The sequence below is a fragment of the Saccopteryx leptura genome, chromosome 1 (assembly GCF_036850995.1).
Source record: "Saccopteryx leptura isolate mSacLep1 chromosome 1, mSacLep1_pri_phased_curated, whole genome shotgun sequence".
In the NCBI taxonomy this organism is placed as follows: Eukaryota; Metazoa; Chordata; class Mammalia; order Chiroptera; family Emballonuridae; genus Saccopteryx; species Saccopteryx leptura.
The window spans coordinates 128,570,222-128,580,268 of NC_089503.1; positions in this window are offsets into that span (position 1 = coordinate 128,570,222).

Genomic DNA, 10,047 nt, shown 5'->3' on the forward strand with positions numbered 1-10,047 from the left:
GTCTTATGAGTGTTAATGGGATAATATTCATATTTGGGGGACTTCCAATTTGAGAATGAATTTTGATAGATTTCAACAGTTCACATCAGGAGCTATGTGAAAGGTTGACAGATGTAGGAGCCTGAGAATTCTTGCATTATAAATCATTAAATGTCTTAATCATTTCTTGACCAGCTGTGAATCTCTAGAAAAGTAGGACAACTGTGCAGTAATAATTTTTATGTGTGTATTACATTCTTTGCAGTGAGTGCCAAGCTTTTGAAAAATAAAATAATTTTTATCCAAATTGAAATTTTTTCTTTTTAAATATAGCACTTTAAGTTTTTTTTTGTTTTTTTTTTTTTTGTTTTTTTCATTTTTAGAGAGGAGAGAGACAGAGGGAGGAGCTGGAAGCATCAACTCCCATATGTGCCTTAACCAGGCAAGCCCAGGGTTTCGAACCGGCGACCTCAGCATTTCCAGGTCGACGCTTTATCCACTGCGCCACCACAGGTCAGGCAGCACTTTAAGTTTAAATTATGTTTTGCCTACCAACTTGAACTGCAATCTCTTATGACACTGTGGTCTCTATTTAATGTTGCTTCCAAATCTTCTAATACCGCATTTATAATTCAGTATGCCGTGTGATAAACACTCCTGAGTTTTGACCATGAAGGGAAACTTTCGCTCATTTTAAGTGAAGAAAAGATGAGTGTTAGGAATATGATTTCTAAAATGTGCAATGGTGCACTTATTAAATTCACACTGGGAATGGTCTCAAGGAACAAGCCAAAAATTAAGAAATTTAATTATTGTTTAAAATTTCCTAAGTTTCAACAGAAATTCACCTAAATTTTCAAACTCAGAGTTAAGAGATTAAGAAACTGGTATGATGTTCTTGTGTATAAATTGTCGACCAACAGTGTTTATTGTTTATTTATGATCAAATGGTGGTAAAAATGCAAGAGATGAATTTTTTGGCTTTTAATTGGCATTAAATAGTTCACATTTAAAAAAGAGAGAAAGGATAAGAGATCACAAGAAGGATAGGAAGGAAGGTGGAAAGGAAGGGAGAACGACAGAAAGAGAAAGAGAGAAAAGAAAGGAGCTGCCAGTTTTCCAAAGCGGTCTTGCGTTTCACACCCTACCAGCAATGTATGTTGTAAGCATTTCAGTTGCTTCACATCCTCAACACGTACGCTTTTTCATTGGAACCACTACCAACCTATGTGTAGTGATAGGTTTATGGTTTTAATTTGCATTTTCCGAATGACTAAAGATGGCAAACATCTTTTCGTGTGCTCATTTACCACAGGTACGTCTTTAGTGGGGTGTCCCACTTTTGCTCACTTAAAAATATTGCCTTCAACTGACACTCCTAAATGGTTTGCATATCTGCCTCCTTTCCCCGCTCTCACCAGCACTTCTCTGGTCCAGAGCCTCATTTTCTCTGATCTAGACTCCCTGTCTCCCAGCCCTTTGTCCTGCCACCACCGCTGCATCATCCACAGTGCGTCCAGAGACCTCGTTCAGTGTCTAGAGGCGCTTACGTGGTCATTCTCCTGCTCACACTTCTGCGGTGGGCCCTGAATAACAGACTCTTTCTATCCTCCGCCAACTGCCACCTGGGTGCCTTCTCTGTCTGTCTCTCACCTGTTTCATCCCAGTCCCTCCCATTCCCACTTTTGTTTTGCTTGTTGGCTAGATGCAGACCCAGGAAGCCTCTTTGTTCTTTCCCTCCTATGGCCTCTGCAGATATGAATGGCCTCCACCAAAGTTATTTCCCAAGCAGACTTGGGGGCCCTCTGTTTTTTACATTTTCTGTAATGTAAACCTCACATTGTATGGTCTGTGTTTGTACAGCTGTCTCTACACTAGGCCACAGCTCTTCTGAGGACAAGACTGTATTTGGCCTTTGTCCCCTTGTCTGTTTCAGTGTTTGGCCGCAGTGGACACTCCAGAGATGTACTGACAGAGTACCTAACCCAGCTTTCTCCCTTGGGATAGGCGACTCAGGATTAAGTACCTATTCTCTGTTAAAATACTCCTTTCAGTGTGCAGGAACTGTCATCAAATCTCAGAGGAGTTCATGAACTCTTTGTGCAGTCTCCCTTCCCCAGCAACAATGTTGAGAAAGGAGGCTGGCAGACCCTCAGCGCTAAGAATGCAATGGTTACCCTAGCTGCCTGCATGGAGCTCTCCAAGGTCCTGTGAGTGTCCCTGCGCACAGCGCTCTGATTTCAGGGACAGGCCTTCCTCTTGGTTCATTTTCTCCTGTTGTATTTACAACATCCTGGCTTCACTTTCTCCACAAGCTACCTGCACGCCATGGCCCGTCTCTGTATCCTTTCCTTTAATTAAAAATTTAAAGGTACATAAAACTACAAAGTATAGCATAACCACCCAACATAAATATTAATATTTGGAAATAAAGATTTGATATACAGTCGTTCCTCACCATATCGCGGTTCACTTTTTGCGGTCTCACTATATCGCAGATTTAAAAATTGTATATATATAATTTTGTATTGCGGATTTTTCGTTATATCGCAGGATTTTGCGGTATATAGGTATTTTTATATATTTATTATTTTAATTGTTTTTGTGGTAAAATAAGCAAAATAAGTGTGGGAAAGGTTTATAAGAGTTTAGGGAGGGTTTAAAAAGCCTTAAAATATATATAAATAATAAAATAAATATAAGGTTGCTACTTTGTGGATTTTAGCCTATTGCAGGGGGTTCTGAAATCTAACCCCCATGATAGATGAGGGACCACTGTATTTGCTTCAGCTCTTTATTCATTCATTTTTGCTTTAGATCTTTAAAACAAACAAGACAGAAGAAAAATACCCATCACAGAATGCTGAAGTCGCCTATATTCCCCTCCTCCATTACAGTCTCTTCTCATCTTCAAAGATAACCACACTCATGGACTTATGGATATCTGCTCCATCTTTTATACCTTTACTACACTTCTCTATAGATACCATTAGTTTGTGTTTCCCTTTCAGAATGCAAACACTGTATCACTCTCTATGAATTGTTCTGCTACTTGCTTCTTTCATTAGGAAGACAGCAAGGTTGTCCTGTTCTAGTCTGAGTTTTGTTTCAAAGTTCACTTTGAAGGGAACTTCTTACCAGCTCTCTTGGAGAGAGTATGAAATCATCCAGGTGACAGATTGGAGAGAGTGCTTTTCTGTGATTCCCATGAATCAAATGTTGAGTCTCCCAGGTGAACCTGTGTTTCTTGGCTTTTGGTCTTTTGTTATATTTTCTAGAATAGCCTTAATTTTACCTTCTCCCCCTTTTGCCAAATTCTTTTTAACTTTCTAGACTCGTTGTTCTTAGATAATTTTTTGTATTGATAGCATTCTGTCGTTTTATAGGTGTAATAACATGTTTTTTAAAATGAGCTTTATTGAGGTATAATGACCATACAATGAATCACTTATATTTAAAGTGTATAATTTGACTCATGCAACCATAAAAACTTCACACACAACCAAGATAATGAACAGTAACCCTAAATGTTTTCTTACATCTTTTTATAACCTCCCCTATGTCCCCAGCCCCAAGCAAGCACTCATTTGTACACATGTAGTATGTACTTTTTTATCTGGCTTCTTTCAGTCAGCATAATGATTTCTGAGATATAGTCATGTCGTTGCTGGTGTTTATAGTGCAGGATAGTATTACATTGTATGGATAGACCAGGATATAGTCAGTCATTCCCTGCCCAGTGTTCCCTGCCGAGATGCTAAATCTTAAATGCCAGGGCGTCCGGAATGTCAATGGACAGTTGGTTTATAGCTTCTGACTGTTACAAATATTCATGGAAAAGTCTTTGTATAGACACATGCTTTCCTTTCTCTTGGATAATTACTTAGGTGTGAAATGTTTGGATCATATAGTAAGTGTATGAAACTCAGTGCTCTCCAAACCAGTTGCACCATTTCATATTCTTACTAGCAATATGTGAGTTCCAGGGCTCCATATCCTTGCCATGCCTTTGTAATTAAAAAAAAAATTATTTAGAGAGAGAGAGGGACAGGCAGGAACAGACAGGGAGAGAGATTAGGAGCATCAACTTATAGTTGTGGCACCTTAGTCGTTCATTGATTGCTTTCTCATGTATGCCTTGACCAGGGGGCTCCAGCTGAGCTAGTGACTCCTTGCTCAAGCTAGCACCCTCAGGCTCAAGCCAGTGACCTTGGACTTTAAGCCAGAGACCATAGGATCATGTCTATGATCCCTCGCTCAAGCCAGCGACCTTGGGATTTTTTTTTCCTGTTTTTTTCTGAAGCTGGAAACGGGGAGGCAGTCAGACAGACTCCTGCATGCGTCCGACTGGGATCCACCTGGCACGCCCACCAGGGGGCGTCGCTCTGTTGCGACCAGAGCCAGTCTAGCGCCTGAGGCAGAGGCCACAGAGCCATCCCCAGCGCCCTGGGCCATCTTTGCTCCAATGGAGCCTTGGCTGCGGGAGAGGAAGAGAGAGACAGAGAGGAAGGAGAGGGGGAGGGGTGGAGAAGCAGATGGGCGCTTCTCCTGTGTGCCCTGGCCGGGAATCGAACCCGGGACTTCTGCATGCCAGGCCAACGCTCTACCACTGAGCCAACCGGCCAGGGCTGACTTTGGGGTTTTGAACCTGGGTCCTCAACATCCCAGGCTGATGCTCTATCCACTGTGCCACTGCTTGGTCAGGCTTTAAATTTTTTTTTTTTTAATTGGGAAACCACTACATGTCATTTGTGAATGTCTTCTTTTTTTCTGAAGCATTATTTTCCCAGAAAAGATCCCACTAACTTCCTGTCCGTGTGTGTTTGTTATCCTGGCTACTAGCATTCAGTGTGCAGGTTTTCAGTCATCCTGTTTTCAGACCTGTGGCTGTCCTGCAGATCATACAAGTCTCATGTCAGTCTGTGCCAGGCTCCTGGGTACCTGTGCCCCAAGTGAGTGCTATGTGGCCTGACTGGAAACTGTCTCTCTCACTTCTGGTTGGTAGCCCTTCTGCAAACCCAAGCTCATAGCTTCTTCAGCTTCTTCTCCAATCCTCCATGTACCTTCTATTGAAATGACCATGTCTCATGGGAAGCCCTATATAAAGAATTAATTATAAATGAAAACCAATCCAAAAGGTTGGTCATTCCTTTTAATTTTATTTATTCTAAGAGATGGGTAATGGTATCTTCTTGTGGATTGATTGGCAGATGCGTGACGACTAAAGATGGTGAGCATCTTAGCACGTGCTTATTTGCCATTTGCCTGTTTTTTTTTTTTTTGGCGATGTCTGTTCTAATATTTTGCCCATTAAAATTTTTTTAAAAATATTCATTATTGCCTGACCAGGTGGCGGCTCAGTGGATAGAGCATCGGACTGGGATGCAGAGGACCCGGGTTTGGGACCCTGAGGTCGCCAGCTTGAGTGCAGGCTCATCTGGTTTGAGGAAAAGCCCACCAGCTTGAACCCAAGGTCGCTGGCTCCAGCAAGGGGTTACTCAGTCTGCTGAAGGCCCGCGGTCAAGGTACATATGAGAAAGCAATCAATGAACAACTAAGGTGTTGCAATGCACAATGAAAAACTAATGATTGATGCTTCTCATCTCTCTCCGTTTCTGTCTGTCTGTCCCTGTCTATCCCTCTCTCTAACTCACTCTCTGTCTCTGTAAAAAATGAATAAATAAAAATTAAAAAAAATTAAAATATTCATTATTGAAACTTGAGAGTTCTTTACATATTCAGATACAAAACTTTAATTGGATATGTTATGTGAAAATCTATATCAATAGTCCAAGCCTTCATTGCTGAGTCATGTTTCAGGGCATGATGTCCCATTGTTTGTCCACTCACTTGTTGATGTCAACTCTCCTTGAATTGGCAATTTTTAAAAATATTTCCCTTTGCTCCTGGAATGGTATTTTTGCCATAGGCACTCATTTTTTCTTTAAACATGTAAACTTTTCTAAGTATCCAGTGATTGGTGGTCATCATTTCACATTTTTAAAAAATACCAGCAACGCTAGAGTAGAAACCTGTAACTGAGGGCTCCACGTGCCCTGGCTCCCTGCGCAGCGCAAGGCAGGTGACCAACCATCATGCTGGAGGACACTTAAAGACTGAAATGTGAACAGCTGTATTTCCGGGGATGCCAACATCTAGTTGCTCTGGTTCTCCCCAGGTATCACTTTTATGTATGAGACACCCGTTTTTTGCCCACCCTACCTTGCTTTTCCCTGGGAATGGGTATGTGGCTAATTTCTGAGCTTTATATATATGCTGTTTGCAGAAGCAGGATTGAGGAGAGACCCTGTTGTCTGTGCACAGACTTCCAGTTGGCCATCATTTTGAGGTGTACATTTCACTTCTCCATTCCGTCAGCCCTGGCATTTAAGATTTAGCATCTCGGCAGGGAACACTGGGCTCTCTCCATCCTCACAGCACCTCTTGTCCCCATTTCCACATATTCTGTGGTTTTGATGCAATGATGACCCTCTCATTCTCTTTATAGGACCACTCCCTCCTATGCCTTCAAATTCCTTTAGAGCTACAATAAGAGGGGTCAGGATAGGGAGGGTAAGTAAAAGCACTAGGTTCAGTTTGTCATATTTAACTGGAAACTTTTATGTGTACTCTTAAAAATCATAAAAATGCTGCCTAATGTTTTTTAAAGAGAAAAATATTCTTTCTAAATTATAAGAAGTAAACAAAGGAAATCACAAATAAAAAATAAACTATAAGAAGTAAACAAAGGAAATCACAAATAAAAAATAAACCAGAAAACAAAATAAAAGAACATTTCAGCAATTAGTAAGATAACTTGAGCTAACTTACTAAATGGCAAAGTCTATTTATTATGTTGTTCAAGACAATTAAAAAAATACCCTTTAAAAACTTGGAATGAGAAAATAGGGAAATACCAATGAATTTATTTTAAAAAATGCATTGTGACGATATTCTTATCAAAATAGAATTCAAAGCAAGAAGTATTCAGTGGCAAGATTATCTTATATGAGTAACAGGTACAGAATGTAAGGTGGGAAGTTCGGCATAACAACAGCATTGAAACAGAAATACAAGAAAAATAAGCTTACAGAGAATTTCAACAATGTAATTAATATGTTTGAATCACAAAAAGCATAAAATTTAAAAAGTCTTATTGTTATAAAAGGATTGAGGCTACAAAGGAAAACTCTAAATCCACAAAGGAGAAATTCTACATGAAGGAACTCCACTCCATCCACACACATGAAAAAGAAAAACAATGAACAATCTTTAAATAAAATCTCCAAATAGTTGGAAAGTAAAATGCATCACTCCAAAGTTTCCTAAAAACATGTAGATGGAAACGAACCTGAAAAATACAGCAAGAGACAATCTAGGGTCATAATGATAGGGACATTACTAAACTGAAGGAAGTGTGGTCAATATTACTAAGCAGAAAATAGCCTTATAAGCTAAAAATATGCTTGCTAAGAAAATAAATGCATGAAACATTCCTTCTAAACAATAAATATGTCACCCCTCCAAATTATAATACTGAAAATAAAAGCAGATATTAATAAATTAGAAAATATAGAGGAAATTACCATAATAAAAGTTAAATAACAATAAAACCCTTTGAGAATATCTAATGAATAATTCACAAGATTAGAATGTCAATGTGGACATATTTCTCTAGTTTGCTTTCTCCTCCACACTTGTTGGCAAACCCATTTTCTCACTTCTTTCTTTCTTTTTTTTAAGTAACAGGAGAGAAGATAATGAGATAGACTCCCACATGCACCCTGACCAGAATCCACCCAGTGACCTCGTCTGGGGTTGATGCTTGCAACCGACCTATTTTTAGTGCCTGAGGCGGAGGCTCCATGGATCCATCATCAGTGCCTGGGGCCAACTTGCTTATCTCAGTCAAGCCATGGCTGCAGGAGGGGAAGAGAGAGATAGGGCAGGGGGAGAAGCAGATGGTCGCTTCTCCTGTGTGCCCTGACTGGGAATCAAACCTAGAACTTCCACATGTCGAGTTGATGCTCTACCACTGAGCCAACTGGCCAAGGTCCCTTTCAATCATTTCTGATCTGTATGAAAGACATTTGAAAATCTCAAAAGAAATAAAGAATTAAAAAAAAAAAAAGCAAAGAATTAATCCCAATGGCTGAAGTAGAAAACAGACCAAAAGCCATGTAAAAGTAATAATAAAAGAATGCTCAAAACAGTAACCTCAAAAAGACATTCCTGTTAAAAATTACATGAGAATCCTGATGATCACTATAATCCAAATTGTTCTTGAATTTGTGGCTCACATAAGGAGCAAACAAGAACAAAAGAAACAGCTCCAAATGTTGCAAATGATATGACTGAGAAGCTAAAGAACCTAACATAACCAAAAAAGTTGAAATTTACTTTATCAAGGAGTGTGGCTAAATATGACAAATATATAAACCACTACAGCTTTGATTTATCCTAGTTTTAAAAAGCTTTTGGAGACATATTCTCATTCACAATAAATAAAATATCTAAAAATAAACTATACAGAAATGTACAAGATTTATAGGAAGAATGTTACATGACTCTACCAAGACATATAATACTTAATGTTATGAAATGCTAATGTAGATGGGAAGATTTCAGATGTTACCGCTTGAACTTGTAGAGTGAAGAGGTGTCGATACAGCAGAGTAACACTGAAGACTAACAAAAACGACTGGACTTTTGACAGTAATTTTATTAATCTCTTTAATTAGAACAATTAACACAATTGAAGACAATTTACTAAGCCATAAGGAAACGGAGGGCAGAGTGAAAAGATAGAACAGGATCTCTTCCCATGTCAGTCACCCACTCAGTGCATGTCGGGAAAGTAGAAACTCCCCATCAAATCTCGTTGACTCAAACTTGTGTTTACGTGGGTTATTCCAATCAAACGGTAGCACTTTAAGAAATTAACACTCACAAAGAGCTTCTCTGGCTCTCAGGCACACATCCTTTCAGCCAGGTGCACCTGCCAGGACACAGGGGCCCAAATCCATTAAGACTGGCTCAGCTATTTGAGTTTTCCTGAGATCCCAAAAATTAGGAGAATTTTAATAAATGGATATAAAACGATAAAATATCCCCTAATTTTTGTGAGCAGTATATTTATTGCTTCATGTTTCAAGTAATTATTTAGTCAGGAAAAGAGCTAAAGTTTATTTGATAATAAAATTTCCCTACAAAAACATCGTTTTTAGTGAAAATGAAGCACATCCTCATCAGGAAGATTTCTGTGTAATTCTAAATCCCTATGAGACTTTAAAAGTCCATGGAGAGGCCCTAGCCGGTTGGCTCAGCGGTAGAGCGTCGGTCTGGCGTGCGGGGGACCCGGGTTCGATTCCTGGCCAGGGCACATTGGAGAAGCGCCCATTTGCTTCTCCACCCCCCCCCCCCCCCTTCCTCTCTGTCTCTCTCTTCCCCTCCCGCAGCCAAGGCTCCATTGGAGCAAAGATGGCCCGGGCACTGGGGATGGCTCCTTGGCCTCTGCCCCAGGCACTAGAGTGGCTCTGGTCTCGGCAGAGCGACGCCCCGGAGGGGCAGAGCATCGCCCCTGGTGGGTGTGCCGGGTGGATCCCGGTTGGGCTCATGCGGGAGTCTGTCTGACTGTCTCTCCCCGTTTCCAGCTTCGGAAAAATACCAAAAAAAAAAAAAAAAAAAAAAAAAAAGTCCATGGAGAAGTTTCTACATAAAAACTCATGGGGGAGGAAGCCCTTGCCTGGGAGGTGAGCCAGAAGGGTGGGGGAGCTGATGGGGTGCCAGGGGCCTGGGGACCTGGGGACAGGAGGGCCTGCTTCCAGTCCGAAGGCAGCAGGACAACCTTCAGTAGGGCAACAGGACACCACTTCAGGTGTGTTCTGGAGGCCTCTTACAACCTAGCACTGTTGGCGGATGGGAAGCGAAGCCTCTTCCAATTCTCTTTCAGTTTCCATCTCTGCAAATGTGGTAGTGACTGAGGAAGCACTGGCCCAAGCGAGGAGGGAGGGGACCTTTACCATGAGTTCATTAGGTTTTTACAGACAGCTAAGTGTCAACAGCCTT